We start from the raw sequence: 27,205 nt of genomic DNA, 5'->3' as shown, positions 1-27,205 counted from the left end.
TGATCTTTGGTTATTATGATCTTTCTGTTCCTGTCTTCCACAATGGTCTCTGAACCTTGTGGAAAAGTGTGGCAAGCCACAGGAATATGAAACAGAAGTCCAGCTGTATATTAGAAGCTATACCTTGACGAGGACAAGGGTCAGTCAAGTGGGAAGCCAATCAGCAAGGTCTATTGGTGTTATGAGGCTTAATATTCAGTTGTGACTTGTTATGAATTCCTTGTGCTCATAATTCTTCTAAAATGTGTATGTGTGTGTGAATCTCCATTTCAAAGTGCCTAGATAGTCATGTAGACAGAAACTTCTGCCTCTGAGCTCCAGGCCCCCTCCCTCTTTAGCATTTGTTTTAGGTATCTGCCTTTTGCAAATACACTCCTTGAGCTGCTTCCTAAGATAGAGTCAACCCCAAACGAAGCCTCAAAAGGCAAGTAAGGAACAGATAGCTACCAGGCCATCTGTTAGATGCCTGAAACCCCCCCCCCCCCCAATTTAGATAAAATGTTTTTTCTGAGACTACATGTCTCACAGGCCAAATGCCTACCAATTAGATGAACAAGCTTTGTTTCTGGTGCAAATCAAGGCCTCCCCCCCACCCACCCAGAGAACCTCTTAGATCAAAAGGAGTTCCCCCTCAGCAGGTGTTTCAAGCTGTGATGCAGATTGACTAGCTATCAGTACTCCTCCCCTGCCCTGTCAGGAAACTGGTGGCAGAGGAAAAAAGTGACAGTTTTAACTTTTAGTGACCTACAGACTCTCCCTACCCTATCACCTGTAAGTTTATAGTTGAACACATTTATGATAGACTTATAATGCCTTTACCTAACCACAGTAAGGATATATTTCTAGCATATAAATTCCTTTTCTGATTTATTTCAACTACTAGCTGACTCCACTCCTATCTCTCCCTTTTTGGGTTGTAAATAAAATTGCCAGGAAGCCTCTAGGGTGGACCCCTACAATCTTGTGCTGTGTACAAAACATGAGGTGTTACTGCTTGGGATAGGATATAGACCAGCCCAGGAGGAGGGGGGGAAGGATTGAAGATTTGAGGGAACTGAGGATGAAGGGAACTAAGAATGAAAGGAACTAAGGAAATGAAGAGATCTGAGAGAGTTGAACTGGAGTGATTGATGGTGACCGACAAATAAACGAATTGGATGAAAGAGCTCGGAGCAACTGGATTCATTCCCGTGCCCATGGTAGTGTCTCTCCTGGGCCCCAGGATTTGTATAAATTTAAGGCTGGACCCTTAAATATTATACAAAAGAAGAGGTATGATATAGATGTTACATATGTAGTTACATATGTTACTGATACTTCTCTACATTTTGAGCAGGTGTGAGTTTCTGTGCTACCATCCACAGCACAAAGAAACTTCTCTGAAAAGGTGTGAGCACTGCACTAACCATGGATATAAAGATAAGAATTTAGAGGGCTGTTTTATGCCATTCCCATTTAGCAGAATAATGGTAGTAAGTCCACACCTGGTGCCACAAGTTCCCTGACCCTGAGTTCTTGGTTATATTTACAGGACAGACTTGTGTTTCTTCCTGTGAAGTAGACCTTCAATCTAATCAGAAAGTACTTGTTTATCCCCATCACAATGTTCATGCCACTAATATATCCATTGGCAAATCTTGCCAGACCATTTCTTATTAGGATTTACAGGGTTCATTATAAGACTATTTGATAACATTTTTCCCTCAGAAATTTAGATAGAACATTTTGGTAGTCAGCAGAAAGTAAGTTTCTGAATCAGGAGACACTTGATTTCTCCACATCCTGTAACTAAAGTGTGTGGTGTCTTCAGCAATAAGTGTTAACACTGAATTCCAGTAGGAAACTGAGAGCAGTGGCAATGGTCTCTGGAACACCCTTACTAACACTCAGGAAGATATCCCAGACCTGGCATTTGGGCATTTTATTTGGCAACCTATGGTCTGGGTGGGAGGAATATTATTCCCTGTGGAGGGTAACTCTAGTTAAACGTGTGTATGTGTGTGTGTGTGTGTGTGTGTGTGTCTGTCTGTCTGTCTGTCTGTCTACCTGCCTGTCTGCCTGTCTGCCTGTTGATTTTAGTTAGGGTTTCTATTGCTGTTACTAGCCACCATGACCATGGTAACTCTTACCAAGTAAAACATTTATTTGTATCTAGCTTACAGTTCAGAAGTTTAATCCATTATTGTCATGGTGAGAAGCATGGTGGCACGCAGGCTGACATGGTCCTGGAGAGGTAGCTGAGAATTCTACATCTGGATTGGCAGGTAGCAGGAAGAGAGAGAGAGAGAGAGACACTGGGTCTGCCTTGGGCATTTAAAACCCCAAAACCCACACCTAGGGACATACTTCCTTCAACAAGGCCACACCAATTCCAACAAGAACATACCTCCTAATAGTGCTACTCCCTAATGACCAAGCATTCAAATATATTAGTCTATGGGGGTCATTCCTATTCAAACCACCACATTCTACTCCCTGGTCCCCATAGGCCATATCATAGCCTATCATAATGCAGCCATATCATAATGCAAAAATGCATTCAGTTCAACTTCAAAAGCCTCCATAGTGTATCACAGTCTCAATACTGTTTAAAAATTCAAAGTCTCTTTGGAGACTCATGGAAATATTTTAACTGCAACTCCCTGTGAAATCAAAATCAAAAAGCAGATCACATACTTCCAACATGCAATGGCACAGAATAAACATTACTATTCCAAGAACAGGGAAAAAAAGAATAGTGAGGAAATACTGGACCAAAATAAGATGAAAAACACAGCTGGGCAAACTCCAAACTCTACATCTCCATGTCTTATGTCAAAGCATTTTTCAGATCTCCAACTCCTTTCAGCTTTGTTGACTGCAGCACACTTCTCTCTCTTGGGCTGGTTCCACACCTAGTCTTCAGCTCATCGAGGCTAGTATCCCATGGCTTTGGCATCTCCAACACCCTGGACTCTACAGTGCAATCCAGGCTTCACCTCCACAGCTTCACACAATGGCTCTGTAGCTCTCCATTCAGGGACATAGCTGACACATATCTGGCCTCAGGAGTTTTCCTTAGTTATGGAGGGAGATTCCATAACCCTTTTCTGACTCTAAAGCCAGAACCATGTGGTCAAATCTGCTAAGTTTTGCTGTTTGCTGGGGCTGGAACATGGCCCCTTCATTCAAATACATTTTCACCAGCTTTCTGTTTTTGATGGTTTCCTTTATAGCCAAAGCTTGGCTGTTCTGAAACTTACTTTGTAGACCAGGCAGGCCTTGAACTCACCTCCCTGCCTGCCTCCTGAGTGCTGTAATTAAAGGCATATAGCACTACACCTGGCCCTAATCTTTTCTTGAATTCTTTTTCACAAGTTGGAAGCTTAGCTGGGTGAGGTCTTGTCCTGAGGTCACCTTTCCCTTTATTTTATTTAACATTTAATCTGTTTATCTACAGGACTTAGCTTCATTATACTTCCTTGTGCTCCTTATCTCCTTAAACTGTATATTTTGTATTTTTCCCTGCTCAGATTGTTCCTTTTGATTATAGATCTAAAGTGTGTGTGTGTGTGTGTGTGTGTGTGTGTGTGTGTGTGTGTGTGTGTGTATGTGTGTGTGTAAGTACCTTATAAAATACTTGGTTTCCATACAGTTCTTTCAAACATCCTTGGTGTTAGTATCCCTCCTTTTTTTCCCTGCTCTCTAGGGCTTTTCTAAATTGTTACACATCCTTCCTGTAAACCAGTTACAAAATCCTTGAATCACATGGTCATATTTTTCACAGAAATGATCCTATTTCTCCATATCAACTTTCCAATTGACTATTTTCCTTGATGCAATGACCAAATAATCTGGTAAAAAAGAAAAGAAAAGGTTTATTTTGGCCCACAGTTCAAGAGTAAAATACCACATGGTGGACACATCCTGGCAGTGGGGGCTTGAGGTAGCTGATTACATTGGTTCCTCAGTCAGGACAGAGAAGTGAGTATTGTTCCATCCACTTTCCAGAACCCCAGTCCATGGAATAGTGCCAGCTGTATTTAGAGTGGGTCTTCTCACCTCAATCCAAGCTAGAACCCCCATTCCCCACATCCAGACATTCTCATAGCTTTGTCTTCTAAGTGATCTTAGCTCCTATGGAGTTGATCACATTTACCACCATACACCTCTTCTTTAGAGCCTAATTTCTGTGTATGGCTTGAAGCTTCCTTCCTCCTTGCTTCCTCGGTGGTCTGTCTGCAGTTTGTCATAATATATAGGGTGTCTGTTTTGCCTCTGTGTTTTTGCTTACCTCACCAGTATATCGTTTTTGTGGATGATGGCTTGTTATGCACTGCTATCCACCACACCCCTCCCATTTGGAACAAAGCTTTGCTTACTAGATAAGAAGGAAATATTTGTTAATTGACATGGAACGCTCATGGAAGAATAAGGGAGGTCCTAAGCATGGGTCTGGAACACAGGAAAAAGGGTAGGGTAGCTGGCCAAAGCCCTGGCACCTGTTAGGAGAGAAAGACAGTAGCTCTGGCCAGCTGGCTATGCAGAACACAAAGACAAACTTTGCCTTACTCACAATAGGCAAAAGGCTCGTCCTGGGTACATACAACATCTTTTTATAAATAAAACAGTTTTATTCATGGTGAACTAGCAAGAAGAAGATACAACAGGTGTCAAAGATGAATAGGCATTATTCATCATTTATTGATTGGAAACCAATCCAATATTTTGCTTCTTCCTGTCCTATCAAGTGGCCTTTGCTGAGTGTAATTTTTACTTTTTAGTGCTGTCTGCACCTGTGGCCTTTGGACCTACTGTTTATGACAGATGGGCCCGGTCGTGTTTGCACCATTTAGTGGCTACTCTCCTCCTGCAGCACTGTGTGCTGCCATCACTGGCTCAGGCCCAGTGAGCATGTTTGCTGGTAAAGCTCTGAATCTATTGCTCAGCTTTTGCACTCAGCAGAGCCCACTATATCACACATCATTTTCCCTTCTTGTCAGGTCATTGTCTCTCAATATATAGTGCTCAATTGGAAGGATGAAACATCCACCTCATATGTTGAAGTAGGACATATGGTTGAAGTTCTCAATAGCTGCTTTTAAAAATGTTTAGATATACCTTGTGCAGGAAGGGAACTTTGTGTCTTGAAAGAGTGATGTGCTTGTAACCAGTGCACTTTGGACTTTCTTGGGGAGATTTACCTGCTGGCTTTATTGACTTTTCACCCTAACAGATGTTAACTCAGATTTTAGATCAGCACAAAGTAAATGTTTGCCTAATAGAGATAATGAAGGGAGCTGTTTCATTTTGAAGTTGTGTGAACCTGGGGAAATAATCAACACCAGAGTCAGAACAATATCCTTCTTCTTTATAACCTGACTTCTCTGAAGATATCTGGACTACTGTCTCCATTTTCTACCCTAGTTCCCTCTTCCTCTCTCTTTGTTGATTATATTAATTACTTTTCTATTGCTGTGATAAAACACCATACCAGGGCAATTTATAGAGGAAGGGTTTGTTTGGGCTTACAGTTCCAAAGGAATAAGAGTCCATCACTATCACAGGGGGGAAGTGTGGCAACAGGCAGGTGTGTTCCTTGGAGCAGCTGAGGGCTGAGAGCCCACATCTCAAACCACAGACAGGAAGCAGCGTAAGTGGACTTGAAGTAGTAAGAATCTTCAGACTTGTAAAGCCTACCCCAGTGGTGTGCTTTGTCTAGGAAAGCCATACCTTCTAAGCCTCTCCAAACAGCATCAACAATTGGGGACCAAGTGTTTAAATGCTGAGCTGCACTGAATTGATCATTCTCTCTCCTGGTTCACCAGCTGAATGCTTCTGGGGACCTCAGTATGGTCCCTTTCCTGAGCTTTCTTCTGTTCCCCTAGTCTAACTTCATCTCCTTTAGGTTCTCAGAAGAGTCACCTTTTGAGAGAGGCATTCTCACATGTGTGGTTTTTTTCTCTTGTATCCTAACATTTCTCCTCTGTGATACTCATGACAACAGTCAGTTAAGCTATAATGCATCCTATGGGCTTTACAGGTTTCATTAATAACATTAAAAGAAATAGAAACCTTGTAAAATGCTAGTGTGCTTTTATATATGGTGCATGTTTAAGATAGGAACTGAGTTGTGCCAGACATAGCACCTTACCTTGAAAACGTTTGGAATTTGCAGGAAGGTTGGGACGAGTGCCCTCCTGTCACAGGTGGAAGAAGACCTCTGAAGTTGTATGGCAAGAGTCTGTATCATGCATGGTGGGTAAGTCTTGTGATACATGGGAACTGGGAATGAGAGAGACTTCCAGATGGCCATGGGTACACGTTTGTGTTTCTGTTTGGCCAGGCAGAGCTGGGGAAACTTCATAGTGTTCCCAGCATTTCTCACACAGTATTGCATGTAAACAAAACCAATTTGCCTTCTGCCCCAGATGCTCAAGTTCTCTCTAGTATTTCAATCATGTTAGAATAGAACCATGCTTTCAGAATGTATATTGCAGTAGCATGCACTGTATCTATAACAATTTTATTTGAATTGGTTCATCTGTCTCCCTCATAGGAATGTACCCTTCTACAAGGCAAACACTCTGTTCACCTTTTCACTGTCATAGTTCTTCCTGTGTCAGGCACAGGAGAGGGTCAGTGTGCATTAAACTAGTTAAAACAGCAAATTATTTTTGGTCATTGATCATGTTGTTTACTTAAAGCGTTTAAAGGTACTTGTTTTAACAACCTAATATTTTTTTCTTATTTTCAGTTATTGAGTGAGGACATATGGCTCAGTATTTTTTTCTTTTTAAAAATATTATGGGTGGGTCAGTAATCCCAGTAATGGAGAGGCTGAAACAAGAGAATCATGACTTTTAGCCCAGCCTGGTATAAATTAACAAAAATTTAAAAATAAGAATGAAAAAAAAAAAAAAGACCAAAAGAAAGAAATCATGTGGAATATATTAAACTGTGGAAGTACCTCTGCTGACACTGCTGGCAGAGTGTCAAGGTGATGATTTCCCTGTGTCCTGGAAAGCACTCTGATGCTTTTTAGGTTTTATCTGACATGAGCACAAGAAAACATAGCATTCTGTGTATCCATAAAAGTGGTGGCATAATGAGAACGATGAGAATGGAATTTACCTATTTTAAAGAAGCCATCTTCTTCATATAAGCACAGACTGGAAACACAGGACAGCAGTCACAGAAGGGGACAAATCACCTGGGTATTAAAGATGGTAACTTTGAGTTTAGTTTGGCCCCAATACTAGGGTTTTGCTTGGATAAAGCAAACTCATTGATACAACTGACAAGTTGCCATTGCAAAATCCTTCTACCTAAGCCAAGTTTCCATGGGTGACATACATCATCTGAACTTTCAAAAACGAGAAGAATTTTGAAAAAAATGCTAAAAATAACTTGACCAAAAAGTGTAAAACCTTTTACCCTATCTGCAGTCTGTTCAGTTTTAAAAGTCTGATTGCTCTTAGTTTATAAACAGAAGAGAAAAATACAAAAAGGAAAATATAATAAAATGGGAAGGAGAAATAAAGGAAAAAGAAGAAATCATTTGTAAACCTAGTAAAAATCACTCATAGAATCGTCATAGAATGGTGGTGTCTGGCAATTTTTCACAACATTTTCAAGTTTACAGTACATATTTTTATTTTTAAACTCTTTGAGGGCTTGCCATCCAGCTCCCAAATAAATACAGAGACTTATTCTTACTTATGAATGCCCAGCCTTAGGCTGACCTGTTTCTAGCCAGCTCTTCTAACTAAATTATCTCATTTCTCTTTAACTGTGTTTTGTCTTTGGGCTTTTTATCTTTCTTTATTCTGTATATCTTTCCTTCCTTCTTACTCCATGGCTGTGTGGCTGGGTGGCTGACCCCTGGCATCTTTCTCTCCTTCTCCTTTTCTCACTCCTCACTCTTCCCTAGATTTCTCATCCTATTTTTTCTCACTGTTCACCAGCCCCACCTATTTCTCTCTCCTGCCCAGCTATTAGCCATTCAGCTCTTTATTAGACCAATCATGCGTTCTAGGCAGGCAAAGCAGCACAATTACAGAGTTAAACAAATGCCACACAAATCCAACACATCTTTGCATCACTAAACAAATATTACACAGCATAAATTAATGTAATACATCTTAAACTAATATTCCACAACAAAAGTGTCTACAAGTTTTAGTTTAGCAAGCACTAAACTAGTTGTGTGACTTTAGTTTTACTAGTTGAGTGACTAAAACACTTGCCTCTCAGTTTGTTATTTTGTGGATGTGGCTTTAAGGAATGGAAAAATGAGATAGTAAAAGAACATATTGCCATTTGGGGATGTGGGTGGTTCTGTTTTTTTTAATTGTTCAGTTTTGTAGAGTGGTTTCTTCAACTGGCCTATTTGATATAGCCCTAACAAAAATTCCATAAGGGTAATGATTTCAAGGCCCTGGTATTTTCAGCTTAATAAAATATTTCTCCAATTTGAAAATGCAAATCACCACCTTACTGTAACAAGATAATCCCTAACTACATTCTAAATATATCCACAAGTAATCCTCACCCCTTATCAAGAAAACGTATCTTTGAAACAGATGGAGATCATTACAGAAAATTATAACCAATCAAAATGCAGAGTTGTAAGGCCCAGTCCCAATGGATACATCTACAAACACTCCTGTACTTAAGGCTCAGGGAACCTTGCAGAAGATGGGGTAGAAAGATTGTAAAAGTCAGAAATAAGGGAGTTTGCTGTAAGATTGTGTATCCTAGTAATGTCAAAAGCTACACCCATAAAATCTCACCCACGTGACTGCCTAAATATGAGCTGAACAAGGACAACAGCAATAGTCATGTCAAAGTAAACAGAGAGAGCCTAAGAGGCCTCAGCTCTTCACAAAGAACTAGTTGGGCGACTTTAGTTCACTAGTTGGATAGATGAAGTTAGGCAGATGAAGAATGCCAAGAGTAGGAGAAAGAGCGTTCTCTGGGGAAGAGCACACTAATTGACTATCCACCTCCAAATGGTCATCCATGAAAACATACAAACAAGTAACATTGTACAGACTGAGAAGGTTATGTTTAGGAATATATCTGTATATACAAATATATATGCGTGTAGTGACAATCACTGACAAAAGAGGCTATGGATCTGAAAAAGAACAAGAAGGGGCATACAGAACAGTTTAGAGCAGGAAAGGAAAGGGGAGATAATGTATTTAAATCTCAAAAGTAAAATAAATAATAAATGAATGCCATATAATCATAAAGTTTAAGAGGAGATGGATTGAGTTGCATAAAACACTGAGTGAACCATTGTTTTATAAAATTATCTTATTTTAGCATTAGTTTTTCCATAAATCACCACAATTTCTCTCCCTTCTTAATTGTTCTCTATTACTTTCACTTCTAAAAGAATATTGTATTTTTCTGATTAGGAAAATGGTGTAACGTCACTTAGAAAGTAGGAAAAATATGAAGGTAAATTTGTGTACATCACAGAAAATGATAACATTTTGACATTTTGTTATATTTTTTTAACTTTCTTTTTATTTATTCTTTGTGTCTTTCACATCATGCATCTTGGTTGCATTCATTTCCCCATCCCTTCATATCCACCCTTTGCCCTTGCAACCCCTCCTCCAAAATAAAATAAAATTTAAGAGAAAAAAAGAAAAAGAAAAAAGGGGGGGATCTTGTTATGGAGCTGCAGTGTGACACAGCAAGTCGGAAGTAAGCACTTTTGTCCGTGTGTCTTCACTTGCAAGTGCTCATTGTGAAGAGTTATTGGTCTGGTTCCAGGCCTCTGGTTTCTGCTACACTACCGGTACTGGGATCCTCTTGGATGTTCTGATGTTGCCCTGAGATCCTACAGCTTTGGGTCTGCAAGACTGGTCCCTTCATGTGCTCCTGCAGATCAGAGATGGGGTGGATGTTGAGGTGGGTCAATTCATAACCCTGGTTCTGGACCTGGGTATTTTCAGGGTTGGTCAGCCTGCCAGCTCTCCTGGTCTTCACCAGATAAAGGGTGAACTCTCCAGCATCACCCTTGCTAGTTTACCCCTTGTAGCAATGAGCAATGAGAGGTGCCAGTTCCCCTGCTTTGAAAAATGTCCTCAGGGTCAGCTCTCCCACACCTGGGCCATCAGAGCCAGCTCTACTGTTGTTGCCCAGGGGAGATACAGGAGCCACTCTCCCACTCCTGTGACCTCAGGGTCAGGTGGTGAGGCAGGGGAAAGCATCTCCCCACGCCCCAAGCCACCATGTGGCAGCAGAGGGGAGGGGCCAGATCTCCCATGCTCACTTTCTTGAGGTCAGTTTACTGTACCCCTGTAAATAGGGTAAGCTCTGCTGTGCTTCCCTGGTGAGGTGTGGAGATCCACATTCCTGATTGATGCAGCTGGTAAAGGGGAGGGAGGGTCAGCTCCCTCACCAGCGGGAGTCAGTAGGGCCGAGGGGAAAGGGCATCATCACCACAAGACAGACGAGGGAGGTGGTACCAGATATGCTCCTTTTATGCCCTCAGGGCTGGCTTACCCATGCCCCTGTCTACAGGGTCAACTCTACTGTGCTGCCCAGGTGAGGAACAGGCCTGTTCTCCAGAGCTCTGTAGCTGGTGAGTGGTTGGATCAGGTGGTGAGAGGCAAGGGAAGGAGGGCATCATGGTATATGAGAGGGACAGGACCTGGTCTCCCATTCTAATGCCCTCAAGGCCAGCTCACCTATGCCCCTGTGAACAGGGGCACTCTATTGTGCTGCCCAGGTGAGGTGTAGGAACTTCTCTCCTTAGTGCTTCAGCCAGTGATGGGCAAGACCAATTCTTCCTAGTGTTGCAGCCAGTGTGGTGTGGGGCCAACTCTGTACAGCCCTATCCTCTTGGCCTTTGGAGGTATCAGGAGCCACTGATAACAACTACTGTATCAGAGCCATGAACCCAGATATAGGCCCTGGCAGTGTCCCAGGCCCAGATATCAACATGGCCCTGGGAAGCAATCAAGCCACTCACTTTAGCCCACTCCTCACCTCTTTTATGTCTTCAGGTATGCCTCTGTCCACAGGACATGCACCATTCTCTTTCTGTCTCATATACCACCCCATACATTTGCTCACCGTAATAGTACTCATTTGCTTGGCACCACAAGGTACTGGGTGGGTCTGTGTTTTCTCCTCAGAGCCCAGAGTGAACCACCCCAGGTCTGTGTGTGGGTCTCCTTGACCTGCTCAGACTGTCATGGCACTGGGTAGGACCATGCTTCCTTTTCACATAGATCATAATAGTGCCCAACCTCTAGATGCTGTTGCTGGAGTCCTCTCTTGGGTTGGGGCTAGAAACCCTGTGCTGGGTTTGGTTTGCATACATGGATTAGAAAATAGCCCCCTCCCTTTTTGAGTTCTCTGTTAAGTTAGATGAAAATATTTAGAAGGACAGGAGGATACATGGCAGAGCAAGCACTAGGTTCAAGCTCAGATCTTTTTTTCATATTATATATGGCTTTAAAAGATCTTACAACCAAAGAGCATTGCCTGTCTCCACTCTGATGAGAGTTTGTGGGAGAACTTACTGATCTCTACCAGCTTCTACATGCACTGATTTCCTGCTTGCTTCCACAATGGTTCAGTCATGACAGCCAAGAGCCTTCATGTCAATAATGCCAAAAACAATCAAAATCTCATCTTACTATAGTGGTCAGTTGGTGTCTTTAGTTATTTTTCCTGTTGCTGTGATAAAATACTCTTACAAAAGTACCCTAAGGAGAAAGGGTTTATTCTGGCTCACGGATTAAGGATAAATTCCATTATGGTAGGGAAATCAAAGCAGCAGTTTCTTTAAGCAGCCAGTCACATTGTGTTCATGCTTAATGCATGCTCTTGCTCACCTTCCTTTCTCTTCTTACAGTCCAGATCCCAGGCTAGGGAAAGGGCCACTCATAATAAGTGGTGTCTTCCACCTCAATTAGCCTCAATTAAAGGAATCAAAAGCAACCCTCTATAGGCATGAATAGAGGCAAACCTAAACCAGATAATATCTTACAGGTGTTTTAGTTGCCTGTCTTCTAGGTGACTCTAGATTCTGTCAAGTTGACAGTGAATTCTAACCTTCACAGTGGTATATAGAATTGATTAAATAAAAAAACTCACGTGAGGCCGGGCGGTGGTGGCACACGCCTTTAATCCCAGCACTCAGGAGGCAGAGCCAGGCGGATATCTGTGAGTTCGAGGCCAGCCTGGTCTCCAAAGCGAGTTCCAGGAAAGGCGCAAAGCTACACAGAGAAACCCTGTCTTGAAAAACCAAAAAAAAAAAAAAAAAAAAAAAAAAAAACCTCACGTGAAAATAGCAGTCAATGTAAGGTATTTTTTACTAGCAGTGTCCTGATTTTTCTCTTAAAATGAATTAACTCACTGTAAATGTGGATGGTTTCATTCATATTTTAACTACACTCACTACATTTGCTAATGGTCTACTGTTACTCACAGCACTTAAGATATCTGAAGCCATCTGTCTCATTGTGAGTGTTATAGCTTAGAGGGAAAGGCATCCTGACTTGTTCAGAAGTCAGACTATACCTGGAGCTGCAAAGGGACAGCTCTGGAGGGAAAGATGTCTTAACTTAATGGGAAGTCAGGCTATACCTGAAGCTGGAGTAGGTGGGGGATGGTCTCCCTGCAGCATGTAGCAATCCTGCTCCTCTCCTAGAGAAAGCCCTTACAGCTGAGCTCTGCTCGGCACTGGGCTTCCCAGCAGAGCTCTGCTTTTCCTTCTCTCTGCCCCAAGATGTTGCTTCTTCTCCTTCACTCTGCTAAAAGGTAAACCCCTACAGAAATGTAGCAATCTCTTCTGGCTCCTGGAAAAAGATACTTTTTTTCTGCTCTGTCCCTCTAAGGGAACATCTCAGCAAAGGTTCTTCTGTTCTGTGCTGGCAAAAGAAGATCTTCACCTAAAACTTTTAAGAAAGAGATTTACTTGGGAAGAAGGGGTCCAGGAGAGTGGCTGTCAGAGTGGGAAAGGACAGCCGACAACTGAACAGGCAGAGGGAGGGGCTTATATAGGGCTTCTTAGGCTTGGAGTTTCTCCAGGGAGAAAAATTTTCTGCTCAGGTATTGGTTAGTTTGAGCTCAGGGAATAGTTCGTTTCATTGGTCAGGGTCAGAGTTGGCTCTTGTTTCAGAGCCAGACTGTGTTTCTTTCACTGGCGCTTTTTAATTTTGGGGCTCTAATTTCCGGGCCAGGGCATATTTCCTTCACTGACTCTGGTTCCAGGTCACAGTGTGTTTCTTTGGCTCTAGGGACAGGGTGTGTTTCTTAGGTTCTGGGTTCAGGGCTAAAGGTTTCTTTTACTGGCTCTGGTCTTAAGGCCTGGGTGGGTTTCTTTCACTAGCTCTGGTTTCAGAGCCACGGTGAGTTTCTTTAGCTGGCCCTTTTACCCTACATGCATGATTTCCAGTCTAAAGGGAGTTAGTGGTGCTGACTCACATACTTCATGTGCACCTAGGCACACAGTGAGTAAAGCAGAATGTGGGCAGACATGATAAAAACTATAACCAGCTTGGCAGGAATGACAACATTCTGTGTCTCTCAATACTATCAGACTATCAAACTAAGGAAACAATGGACCCCAAAGATATGGGAATTTCCCTGGGAATCTCATGCTGGGAGAAGGAAACTTTGATTCCTGGAAGAGCTTTCACACTTCTGACAACTCAATCAGACAAGATTGAGTCAGTGGTGGTTAGGACCACACATTGCTGGGAACTGCTTTACTGCCTTTATCCCTGGCCTCTATTTAAACATTGATCTCACTTTAGGACCCATAAAATTGTTTGGGGGTGTTCTGTGGATCTTTTTGTCTCTCTCCCAGTGTAGCCACACTGAATAAATATTTTTATGCTTTCTACTTTTTTTTCAGTAAGATTTTGTGGTTTACAAAATACATTGGCATCATCTATTTATAATCTGAAGAAAGTTCTGTTATCTATCTTCAGTGGAAAGTGGAAGAAGTTTCTCCTTGTTAACATTATTTGAAGATATCTTCCTTCCAAAGTACCAGCTTCCTCAGTGTCCCCTACAGTTGACACGATTTCTGATTCCCTAAAGAGAATGCTGAGCCATTTTTTTTTCTGTAGAAACTTACAATCTTGTCTGTCTATCTATTTGTTTTGCTTTTGTTTTTGTTTTTTGTTTTTTTTTTTTTTGGTTTTTCGAGACAGGGTTTCTCTGTGTAGCTTTGCGCCTTTCCTGGAACTCACTTGGTAGTCCAGGCTGGCCTCGAACTCACAGAGATCTGCCTGGCTCTGCCTCCTGAGTGCTGGGATTAAAGGCGTGCGCCACCACCGCCCGGCTGTTTTTTAAACATAATTATTTTATTTTTCCCTGGGAATTTCACATCACACACCCCAATTCTGCTCACCTCCCAGGCTCCCCATATCCTCCCCTCACCTCTGCAGCACCCCATGAAAGAAAATTTTTAAAAAATCGAAACAAAACCTTGCAAGCAAGCAAACACAAAACAAAGCCAAAAAACAAACAAACAAACAAACAAACAAACAAACAAAAAAACCTCTTCACTTCTCTATCTTTCCGGCCTCTCCAGCACCTCTTCATTTGTCCTGGTGACACTGGGAGCTGTGTGTCACACAGTGTACCATTTTGTCCAATCAGCTTTGTTAGCAAATGTTCATTACAATGAGTATTGGTCTGGTTCAAGCCTCTGGTTTCTGGAACACCATCATCATTGGATCCTTGCCAAAACGCCTCTGGGATATCTGATAGGAATTCACAACATGCCCCCATGTTTGGGCATGTTTGTGCATGCCTGGCAGACCTAGCCACTTCTGCCTAGCCATTTCCGGGTCAAAATGTCTCGTGTGACCAGGACCCTGTGGCTTTGCGTGGTTGCATAAAGCACACAGTGTAACCATGTGATCTGCGCGCATTCGTGGAATAGCCTCATGGGCCTGTGTGCGCAGGTATGGCCCAGTCTTTATAAGCCTATGCCATATTCCCGGCTCCATCTTTATTCACGTATCTTTCCCACAGGCCTGAGCACATCTGTCTCTCTTATCTTAATAAAACTCTTGTTAGTGGATTCTGTCGTGTTTCGTGACATTTCCTCGCAGGGTAAGAGCACCGCCAAATAACTAACAATATCCTGTGACTGTCCTGGGTCATGGAGATCCTGAAGGTTTCCTTCCATAGTGCCAGTCCCATCACTAGCTTTAGCGGGTCCTAGATGTTAGGGTAGATGTTAGATTGGGCCAACCCAAGGCCTGGCTGTAGGTTTGGATGAGAGCTGAGCTGGTCCATCCTGGCCACTGGGAAGCCCCTAAAAAGCCTCTACCAAAGAAAAGCATTATTTAAAGTAGCCATTGAGAACTGACATGATGCTGCATGCCTATAATTCTAGTGCTCAGGAGGCCCAGGGAGGAGGACCACTACACATTTGAGATCAGCAGCCTAGACCGAGTAGTGATGTCAAGGCTAGCCTAGACTATATGGTGAGACCCCATCTTACAAACAAACACTCTCCCCCCACATGCTACCCCCCAAACCCAGCCAACCAAATTTAAAAATTACAGTGAAACTGCACAAAGTTTGGGGCATACTGTTAAAAGACTGATGATGAATGCCATTTTGGATACAATGAAGATTTGAAATTGAATGTAGCTGTGAAAGATAGTTGCTAGATTCTGAGTAGACTAGATTTTGTATGTGCTTGAATGCATGTATGTGTGTGACATTGTGTATTTGTATGAGTGTGTGTGTAAATGAAGTAAGCCAGGTACAGTGGGGAGTGAAATGGGGGAAGCAGATAAGATAAGGCTGGAGAGAGAGCCTGGAGCCAGGTCACAATGCTCCCTGATAGCAATCTCACTTACATTTGTCTGCTGTACAGAAGAAATAAGGGAGGAAATGTCCAGTAGACATCTGGGGATTCTGCTTAGAAAATCAAGCCTCTCCTTTGTTTTGAATTCTACAGAAAAGGACCAGAGTGAAGAGCTGCTGCTTTCCTGGTGTGCAGCTTACAGCACTGCTTTCCCATCTGCTGTTTCCAGATTCCTGACTGTGGCTCGGAGTCTTGGCCTGTTTAGGGTTAAATGTATGGGATGTGTTCTGAGGATGACCTCAAATAGTATTTAAAAGTTAAAAATCATAGCGATCATGGCCACCATCTATCTACTTTTTCTTTTCATTTGATTCCTATTTATCAGAGCTCAGGAGTAACTTATAAAACGTATTTTTCTGTGTTCTTCCTGAGGAGAAAACAAGGAAGACAGTTCAGGATTATAGAACATGTTCTTTCTTCCTTAAATGCCCCATTGAAGGGTGCACTGAGAAGTGCAGCTGCCTCTTTATCTTTCTGAAAGTGAAGCTGACCTGCAGTCTGGACTCTGGATTAGAAGTGTTCCTTTGAATGTCCTTTTCTTTTTCCAGTTTTGAAACCTGAACGTTTCAGAGCTGGCTTCTGGTAGTGCAAACAGGCAGCACAGGCTTTAGCATGGTAGGGTTTACTAGAAAGTGCTCTATTCTGGAAGGTAACAGATTGTCTTGTCTGGGCCTCCTCCCTAAAAGCCAGCTGCATGATCACAGGATGTCCATCTCCCCAGGGTATGTGTCCTCCAAGAGCTATGTTGCCAGACTGAACCCTACTTTGTATTTTAAGAGTCTGACAGTCTGTAAGTTTCCTTTCATAAGTGCATCTGCCTGTATTTCTTTAAAAACCTGTTCATAAATCTCCCCAAAGCAGTACCCTCCTTGCTGCTTCTCACTGTTTAGGGTTGACTATCCTCATCAATTGTTTCCCTTGGTGTGAAAATCCATCCTCCTTCCTTTCCGTTCATCTCTGCTCTTCCTTTTCTTAGTGTCTTTTGAACAAACATGTTTTTGTCTCCTGGTTCCAAGCAAGTAAGCCCTTCATCTGTTCAAATACAAAATAGGAAAAGAGAAAGAAAATGCCTTGAAACAAGGCAAAGTAAATCACGTGCCTTCAAGATTCAGTTGAAAATGTTTCCTTGAGCTTCATGCTTTATGTCAGAACATCTGAACGTTCCCCCTCTGAACAAGATGATAACAGAGAGTGGTTTTAAATGTTTGCTTCTTGCTTTTTTTCTGCCAGTAAACCATATCTGCACTAAGCCAGGGCCACCTTTCAGTGAAAATGGAACAGGAGGCTGCCCTCTGCGATCCGAACATGCCTCCAGCCCTATTTATTTATGAGGAGCTTTGTGCCATAATGTTATCCAGCTTTATGGGAGACATCACACGGTCCTGGTAATCTGATAGAAGGCTTTAAATGGATAGGCTCTTCTGCCAGTTTTGTGTGCCAGAAGGTTTTGGGCTTTGAAAGAAAGAAACAACAAACAAACCTCAAACCCTAAGATGGAATCCTAATGCCCAAGGTTTTAAACACCCTAGTTTTTCTGAAAACAACATAGCAAAGAATATAGCAAAGAGTAACTTTTAAAAAATAAAAACAACACACACCAAAAGTCTCAAAACTTAATTAGTAAGTTACTACAATATTCTTTTAAATTTCGTGAAGAAAGCAATGTTAGTGAGAACTTTTGAATACATTTTTTTTCATATTTGTAATGTGTTTCAAATACAGCAGTTTATTTTCAAGGCAGAGATTTAAGAAAATTCTCTGAGGTTAGTCTCAGATGGGAAAATGAAGACATCATTAACAAGAACACATTCAAGTAACACTCAGTGCTCAGTATTAATTGACTGTGATCCAGGATTTAGTGCAATCTGCTCAGCAGAGTATGAGGATTATTAATGTAATAAGACAACACAGTGCACTTATGATACAAACCCAAAAATCTTTGCTGTAGGGGAAGGGGACAGGACATAGTGGGCAGATTGTAAATAATATATACTAAAGTAACCTAGAGAAGTCAGCCACTCTATTAGACATGAATCATTTTGTAGATATTTCTTAAATAGTGGTGAATCTTTGATGTCTGAGAGAATAGGAGTTGAGATCTCTCCCTTCAAGGAGTTTTAATCTGGCTTGAGACAGTGCTGCATGGAACACAAAAGGAAGTGTTAGATGATAACTGAAGTAAGTACCATGGGGTAGTGTGATGGCCCTCATGTGATCAGAAACTAACTGCTTCAGGATTGTGTGATGGTTGTCCCTTCCTCATCTGTGAGTTACTTGGGCTGCATTTCTTTTATCTACTCCACTGAGTACCTCTGAGTTGGCGAATAATGGAAATGAGGTAATTTGACTTCAGGTAACTAAGAAGGTTTAGAGTAATGAATCTGGTGCAATTTAAGACACCCAATATTGACATTTTTCTCTACTTAAAAAGAAATTAAGTTTTACTTTCAGTAAATGTAAAAATAATGAACTTTATGGCATTTTTTAAATTTTTATGTGTATTTTGGTATACAAGTTCCCTTGAGCACTTTTTAATGTAGGTGTTGGGGATTGAACTTAGTTCCTCATGTTTGCATGGCAAATGTTTAACCAATTGAGCTATTGCCCCTGCCCATTTAATGACGCTTTCTTACATGAGTAAGAATCTTAGTCAATTTTCTATTGCTGTGAAGAGACACCAAGACCATGGCAAGTCTTATAAAGGAAAATGCTGTGGGATGGTCTGTATGTCAAATGTGTTGCTGATTGATCAATAAATAAATCACTGATTGGCCCGTGGCCAGGCAGGAAGTATAGGCGGGACAAGGAGGAGAATAGAGCTGGGAAGGAAGGCTGAGTCAGAGAGACACTGCCAGCCGCCATGATGAGAAACAGCAGGTAAAGATGCCGGTAAGCCACGAGCCAAGTGGCAAGGTATAGATTAATGGAAATGGATTAATTTAAGCTGTAAGAACAGTTAGCAAGAAGCCTGCCACGGCCATACAGTTTGTAACCAATATATGTCTCTGTGTTTACTTGGTCGGGTCTGAGAGGCTGTGGGACTGGCAGGTGAGAGAGATTTGTCCTGACTGTGGGCTAGGCAGGAAAACTCTAGCTACAAATGGCGTCCGACGTGGTGGCAAGAGTTTCCACCTAAAACCTGAGAAAAAAGATTCTAAAACGGAGCTAAAAACAGTTCCTAGTTGTCTCTTTCAAGTTAGCGGCAGCCTGCAGGTTTGAGCTACTGGCGGGTTCCTAGCGTGAATGCTCGACCTGCAATATGGTGGGAATGAGGCCTCTGCAAGTGGCACATTAAGCTGTATGGTGGATTTAGCCTTAGATAGTACAAAACCAAAAAAAAAAAAAAAAAAAAAAAAAAAAAAGAGGTTTCTGGGCTACACACTGCTTTGATAAAAGCATAGACCCACTATTTCTGAGAGTTGATGGCTCCCAGAGCTGGCGGAAAATGTATCACCGCCATGTTGGGAAGCTGAAATGGGCAGAGCCAGCAGCGCCAGTGCCGTTTCAGGCTTAGAAGGCTGCAGTTCAAAGCAATAGGCTCAAGCTAATATAAAAAAAATAAGCCACGTAAAGATGGCTACCACACAGAGAATCTGGATTATGTTCTCTTTGATATTCGTAACTAAAGAAAAACATTTGATTACAAAATCTGTTGAGTTATGCCAAAATGTATATTTTAAAGGTACCTTGATTTCAAAATTTGGATGTAAGGATATGTTGCTTTGGAAAGGAGGCTCTGCTTTTGTTTCCACAGAAAGCCAGAGGCTATGGATTTGTTCCAGATTAAGACACATCAGGTTTGACCAGCCAAGACCACCTGAAAGGTCTCTGATGACACCATGGCCCAGATGATCCAACATCCAGAACCGTTTCAAGGCAACTGGCTCAGACGATACACCCTCATGGACTACTCCATAACCCTAAAATATTCTTTGTGTCCCCATAAGATACAGCGCCCCCCTCCAGCAGGAAGTAGTAAGAGAAGCTACGACCAAATTCCCAAATATACCAAGCTGACTTTGGAGATGTGTAAAGGTTAAAACCTTCCTTTTTAAGAAAAGAAAAGGGGAAGTGCTGTGGGATGGTCTGTATGTCACATGTGTTGCTGATTGGTCAATGGCCAGGCAGGAAGTATAGGCAGGACTAACAGAGAGGAAAATTGAGAGAACAGGAAGCTGGAGGAGGGAGACACTGCCAGCCGCCATCAGGACAAGGAAGATGTAAAGTACCGGTAAGCCACAAGCCACGTGGCAAGGTATAGATTAATAGAAATGGATTAATTTAAGCTGTAAGAACAGTTAGCAAGAAGCCTGCCACGGCCATACAGTTTGTAACCAATATAAGTCTCTGTGTTTATTTGGTTGGGTCTGAATGGCTGTGGGACTGGCGGGTGTCAGAGATTTGTCCTGACTGTGGGCCAGGCAGGAAAACTCTAGCTACAGGAAAACATTACTTGGGACTGGATTACGTTTCCGAGGTTTACTCCATTATCAGCATGGTGGGAAGTATGGTGGCATACAGGTAGACATGGTGCTGGAGAGGTAGGTGAGAGTTCTACACCTGGATTGGTAGGCATCAGGAAGAAGGAATGAGACATTGTGCCTGGCGTAAGCATCTGAAACCTCAAAGCCCACTTACAATGACACACTTCCTCATAGAAGGCCCCACCTAGTCCAACAAGGCCACATAACCTGATCCTCAAAAACAATGCCACTCCCTTGATCCTATGAGAATCATTTTCATTCAAACCACCATATTAGATAACCATTTCTTTATAGTTTTATGTACTTATATGTACAAAGAAACTTTTTCCTATATTATGAAATTGATATTGTGCTATAGATACAATCTATTTAATAGGAGGTGTCTGTTTTCTATTGTGTGACTACTGGTGGATGAGGTACAAAGAAGAAAGGATTCAGTGGGAAAGGAAATGGAATACCGGAGGGTAGTGTTGAATTTTAAAAACTTAGATTCTAGGAATGAGGGTAAATTTGCCTTCTGAGTCTGCTTTGTTTTGTTTACTATAATCTAGCTTTACACATAATTTCCTGTAAATGATATCAATTTATTTTTTATTGCTGAATAAAAGGCCATTAGTATATATACTAAATTTTCTTTATTGATTCATCTTTTAATGGGCATCTAGGCCCTGTCTTGGCTGTTGTGAATGGTGGTGTTTTGAACATGGTTGTACAGATAGTTTTGTGATATGTCACATCCAGGCCTTTGGCATGACTGGATCATATGGTAGTTCTAGTTTTAATTTTTAAAAATTATTTCTTTTTTTAGATTATAATTTAATTACATAATTTGCCCCTTTGCTTTTCAGCCACCAAACATTCCTATATATCCCTTCTTGCTCTTCATGGGCTCTGATTTCAGTAATTGTTACCAGATGCACACGTCACGTGTATATGTATGTACAGATACATTCCCAAATGCAACCTGCTCAGTCTGTATAATGTGCTGTGGATATCACTCTGTATGCTGTGAATGTGTTGCTCTGATTGGTTAATAAATAAAGTGCTGATTGGCCGGTAGCCAGGTAGGAAGTATAGGTGGGACAAAGAGAGGGGAGAATTCTGGAAACAGGAAGGCTGAGTCAGGAGTCACCAGCCAGACATGGAGGAAACAAGATGTAAAAGTACCAGTAAGCTACAAGCCACGTGGCAACTTATAGATTGATATACATGGGTTAATTTAAGATATAAGAACTAGATAGCTACAAGCCTGCCACGGCCATACAGTTTATAAGTAATGTAAGTCTCTGTGGTTTTCTTGGGTCTGAGTGGCTGCAGGAGCTGGGTGGACACAGGAAAATTCCAGCTACAATAATGTTACTTGTATTTATGTTTTCAGGAATGACCATTTGGTACTGGATAACCACTTGGTGTAATCTTCCCTGAGGAAGACTGTTTCTACAGCTATTTCAGCAGTCCTTAGTTGCCTGTACTTCTTTGTGTAAGGTTGAGACCTCATGCTCTTTCCCCTGTACATTTGCTTGTCTATCTGGTGTCATTATTGTTCATCTCATATTTATGCAGTCCTGGGGTTAAGACTTTATGGATGTAGCTTCTGACTTTACTAGGAGATACAATCTCACAGTAAACTCCCTGATCTCTGGCTCTTAACAATCTTTCCACCTCCTCTTCTACCAAGTTCTCTGAGTTAGGTGTAAGAGTTGTTTTGTAGATGTCTATTGGGCCTGGGCCCTACAACTCTGCATTTTGATTGGCTGTAGTTTTCTATAGTGGTCTCCATCTGTTTCAAAGAGTAGTTTCCTTGATAAAGGGTGAGGACTAAACTTACCAGTGGATATAACATTAAATGTAGGTAGGGATTATGCTGGTTTAGTAAGGTGGTGATTGTAGGTTCTTCTCTAAGATCCACTACTTGACTAGCCCTATAGGTAGTTGTCTAGGTTCCCAGTACCAGGCATTGTTTCCCTCTTGTTGAGTGGGTCTTAAGTCCAATTAGTGACCCATTGGTTACCGCCAATGTATGTATTCCAGTACCTCATCCTTAGAGTTATTGTTCCATGCTGGTCATTGTTATGGCTCACAGGCATCATAGCTGAGTAGGACTATTGATTCTTTCCCTCCTTTGGAAGTTTGCATGGTGACTTTTGGTTCCATGAAAGCTAGACTTCACAGAGGAGGCTTTCAGATGAGTTCCAGTTCAGGGGCTTCTGGGCCCTGTGTCTGAAGTACATGGTGTCTTCCTCAATAGCGACTTACTTTCCATGTTCGCAGGGCAATCAAAGGCCATAACAATAGCCTGTAATATTTTGGAAGTCTAATGGACAATTCTGACCAACAACTCAGAAGAGAGCTTCTCATGCCTAGTGCTGAGGTTTTTATTAGCTGGCTTTTGTCTCTTGGATTGAGTTTTGTCAACCCAGATAAGAAAGTTTCATTTAAACTATCTATGTATATTCATACACATGTTTTATAGTTTACATGTTTTAGTTTTTTAAGGTGGGTAGTTAATAGTATGATTCCTTATGACTTTTTCATACACTGTCACTGTTACTTTACCCTCATATCTCATTCTGTATTTATTTCCAAAATCACCATACTGATTTCCATGGCTGCTGTAGTTTTTACCACCCCCAGCCACATACAGTAATAATAATTTCCCTGAGGGAGACCAGCGCCCTCTTTTTTCCCTATGGTACTCTTAAGAAAGGAGAAGTAAGAAATTATTGGGTAGAAATATAGAGGAGGGAGATGGTTAGAAACACAGGATCGCCTCAGGAGGGCCTGAGTCAAAACTCACTAGCCCCTTCTGTCTCTACTCAAGGACTTTTAAAGGAATGCCAAGGGGTGGAGCAAAAGACCTCCCTCTAGCACAGCAAAGTACAGACCCACCCCTGGTGACCATGCATGTGGTCAAGTCATCCCCTAATGCAGCCCTGCTGTGTAAAGCAAGCTCAGATCTCACTAGGAACCTTTTGTGGGCTTCCACCTTTTCCCCTCCCTTTTTCCTCCTTCACATGTGTCCTCTCTTCTCTCTCATCCACTACACTCCCTCTCAAATTGATGGCCTCTTTTCCCTGGTGTGTGTGTGTGTGTGTGTGTGTGTGTGTGTGTGTGTGTGTGTGTGTGTACACATACACACAAGGAAATATATATATATACACACACACATATATATTGCCTAGTTTATTTAGTGTTATTTGTTTGTATGTGATTTCAGGGATGAGCACATGGTATTGGATAACCAGTTGGGTATCTTTACTCTAATAAAGACCATTGTCCCTCTCTCTGCAGTCATTAGTTGCATATAGTTCCTGGTCTATGGGTGGGGACCTGTTAGACTTTTATTCATGTCAGCATTGCCATTGCTCAAGGCTTGTTTAGGCAATCATATTGTTGAGGTATTGTAGGTGAAACCTCCTTATCATTTCTAGGAGACACAATCTCACATCAGACTTCGTGGTCCTCTGGCTCTTGCAATTTTTCCACCCCTTCTTCTGTGATATTCTCTGAACCTTAGGTGCAAGTGTGGTGTTGTAGACGTATCCTTTGAGGTTTGGCACACCATAATCAGTTCATCTCTGTATTTTGACTGCATTTATTCTTTGCTACAAAGAAAAGTTCATTTGATGATGGTAAGAGCTTTAATCATCAATGGGTATAAGGATAAATACTGAGGATGCAGTTAGGAATTATTCTGGTTTATGAAAGTGGCATTAGTAAGTTTTTCTCTATGATCCATGATCTCATAAGCCCTGTTAGTTGGCTAGGTTTCCAGTACCAAGCATAATTTGCCTTCCGTTAAAGCAGGCCTTAAGTCAAATTAGACAGCTGTTGGATACCTCCAAGAATGAATGCCTCTGTTGAACCTTTATAAGTTCCATGCTGGTCATTGTTGTGGTTCATGGGCATCATAGCTGCTTGGCACTATTGATTCCCCCCCCCACACACACACACACTTGGCAGCTTGTATAGCACCTTCTGATACTGTGGAAGCTTTCAGTTCATATCCAGCTGGAATCTTCTGAGTCCTATGCCTGCTGTTTATGGTGTATTCAGCATTAGGGGCTTACCTTCAATCTCTGTGAGGCCACCAAGGGCAATACTGGCCTGTATTGTTTGTGTACTAGGCCACCCAAACCAAAACTTATTTTTTTTTTAATGATAGCTTATCTTGCCAAATGAGATGGACTCTCAATGCAGTTTTACCTTACAATGTCCCAGTGGTTAAGAATGTTGAACTTTTGTTTATCCATTAGTCATTTGTGCTTCTTGCGAACTATCTGATGAAGTCATTTATTTCTATTCAATGGATGATTTTTTTTTTGTTATTTATTTACATTCTTCATAAATTCTAGATATTAATCCTCTCTCAGATGTACAGTTAGAAAATATTTTCTCTCATAGTATAGGATGTTTGTCAATGTTTATTTTCTTTTCTGAACAAAACTTAAAATTTTATATTTCACTGTTTTGAAATTTTTATAATAGATGTCTCTCACCTCCATGATTACCTTTACTTGTTTTTTAACTATTATAAATGGGATCTCCCCAGTTTCTTGGCAAGTTTATTTTTGGCATACAGAAAATCTACTGATATTTTAAATCTTTCTTTTGTATCCTGATACTTTATTGAATTTATCAAATTTTAGAATTTTCTAATGGAGTCTTAAAGGCTTTTTAAAGTATAGGATCATATTGGCTGCAAATAGGGATCATTTAGATTCTTCTTTTTCTGTTTGTTTTAGTCAGACTTCCCTAGAGGAACAGAATTGATAGACTGTGTATGTATTACAATAGGGGTTTTATTAGAATGACTTATGACCATAGGAGCTGAGAAGTCCAACAGTGTCCTCATAGACCCATCAAGAAGCATGTTTCTTAGTTGATTCTAGATCCTGTCAAGTTGAAATTAAGATTAGCCACCACATTATTTATCTTTTTTTCTTACTGCTATAGCTCAAGCTTCAGGCACTACATTAAATAAGAGTGGAGAAAGTACACAGTCATTTCTCATTTCTCATTGGAGAAGATTTAAAAAAAAAATTTGAGACAAAGTCTTGTTATGTAGCTCAGGTTAGTCTGAAACTCATGATTCTCCTGCCTCAGCCTTGGAGTAATGAGACTATAGGTTTGCACTATCATTCCTGGTCTTGTCTCCTCTCTCACTGCTTATTCTATATGAGACTAGGAGAAATTACCAAAGAGTTTTGAGAGTGGTCCTGATAGTGAGCATGCCCAGGCCTCACCATCTTAGTAGTATGTCCCAGTCTAAATGTATCCAAAACACTGTCATTTCTGTTGTACCCACTCCATTCATCAGTAACTATTAATTATGTAATTCCTATTGAATTATAGAGATCCTTAGACGCCAGTATTAGGTAATGGGAATAAAGCAGGTAATAAGATGAATGTGGCCCAATTGCAGGAAATCAATTTTTAGGAAAAACATTAATTTAGTATTGATATATCAGACAATTTCTGATGATTCTGGATTTTAGATCATATAAATATATATCTAAGTTTGAAACCAGTATTTATGCATATAGAATACATATGAAAAGTGAGGTAGAGAGAGGAGATGGGGTATAGTTTCTTTGTGGACCAGTGTGTTACACAAGAAATGTCATCTTAATATAAATATGCATTCACATTAGCTGTAGACATATTTCATTCTTACTTTTAAGGAAAATGGGTGTGTATCACAATTTGCTATGGCTCCTTTGATCTACAGTGAAGTTTTTAAATACATACATTCTGTGTGTAAACACACAGAATACAGGAATTATGACCATGCAAAATGTTATGAAGATCACATAAAATTATTGCTTACAACAGTTCTGTTGAGGGGATTTTCAAGGTTCAGATGTATAAAACTTTATACAATGTTCTTTGTTACTCTTTTAATTTTTTTACTTTGAAAAAATTCAGGTATGCATTATACAATAAAGACTCATGTATCTATTATCCACTGATATTTGTTTATTTCACTTTTTGTTTTTGTTTTTGTTTTTGTTTTTCGAGACAGGGTTTCTCTGTGTAGCTTTGCGCCTTTCTTGGAACTCACTTTGGAGACCAGGCTGGCCTCGAACTCACAGAGATCCACCTGGCTCTGCCTCCCGAGTGCTGGGATTAAAGGCGTGCGCCACCACCGCCCGGCTGTTTATTTCACTTTTATTTGTTATCTTTCTTCTGCTTAAATTCTGGGGAAGTTTAAAGCACATCATGTCACTTTTCTCATTGTATGTATCATAAGAACAAGACATTTTCTTAACTGCAATGCCATTATTGTACCTGAAATTGCCAGTGATTCCCCAACAGTATCTTTTCAGTCCTGTGCCATGTGCCAGACTTGCCCCAGTTTTGATAGCACATTGTTGTGTATTCAGTCCCATTTGGTTTCAGTGAATACTCAACAGTAAGTTCATGTCCAGTAATCATCAAATATTTTGGTTTTCTTAAATGCATATATTTCCAGCTGGTGTTTATTGATCATTTTCTATGTGGTAGAAGTTGCTCTCAGAACTTTTATTAATGATTAATTTACTATATTTGTTCAGGCTGAGGGTGTAGCTCCATAGTACAATAGTGCTTACTTAGATGTACAAAACCTTGAGTTTCATCCTACAAAATGAACAATAAAATATTTTGTTTCAGTAATACTCTGGGTAGATGTTATGATCAGCCTTTCTCCATAGGAACCCAGTTGTTCACAGTCACCTTGTTTTATAGGTAGAAAATAGGGAGGTTAATTAGCTCAATTGCTGTCATCACAGATCCAAGCAGGGAGCAAGGCATTCAGCTTCAGTTCCTGTATAGATAGTGGAGTAGCAGTGAAACCCACTATGTAGAGCTGGTATAAATGATTACAGTA

General features: G+C 41.0%; 1 protein-coding gene across 5 annotated transcripts in view; it reads left to right on the top strand.

The window, feature by feature from the left end:
• Positions 1–27,205, top strand: part of St18 (ST18 C2H2C-type zinc finger transcription factor) — a 319,839-nt gene that overhangs the window by 20,692 nt on the left and 271,942 nt on the right. For 2 of the 5 annotated variants that reach the window (XM_052718272.1, XM_052718276.1), the window contains exon 2: positions 6,158–6,237. The exons of 1 other annotated variant lie outside the window; for it this stretch is intronic. The gene's annotated coding sequence lies outside the window, so the exon portion shown is untranslated. Of the gene's footprint in view, positions 1–6,157; positions 6,242–27,205 lie in introns of all 5 variants that reach the window. 2 more of the 5 variants (XM_052718271.1, XM_052718275.1) reach the window with 1 other exon arrangement.

This window comes from Peromyscus californicus, unplaced genomic scaffold (genome assembly GCF_007827085.1).
Source record: "Peromyscus californicus insignis strain IS unplaced genomic scaffold, ASM782708v3 Scaffold_5__1_contigs__length_169319896, whole genome shotgun sequence".
Lineage (NCBI taxonomy): Eukaryota > Metazoa > Chordata > Mammalia > Rodentia > Cricetidae > Peromyscus > Peromyscus californicus.
Note: the sequence above shows the minus strand (reverse complement) of the source record. Positions and strands in the feature narration are given on the sequence as shown.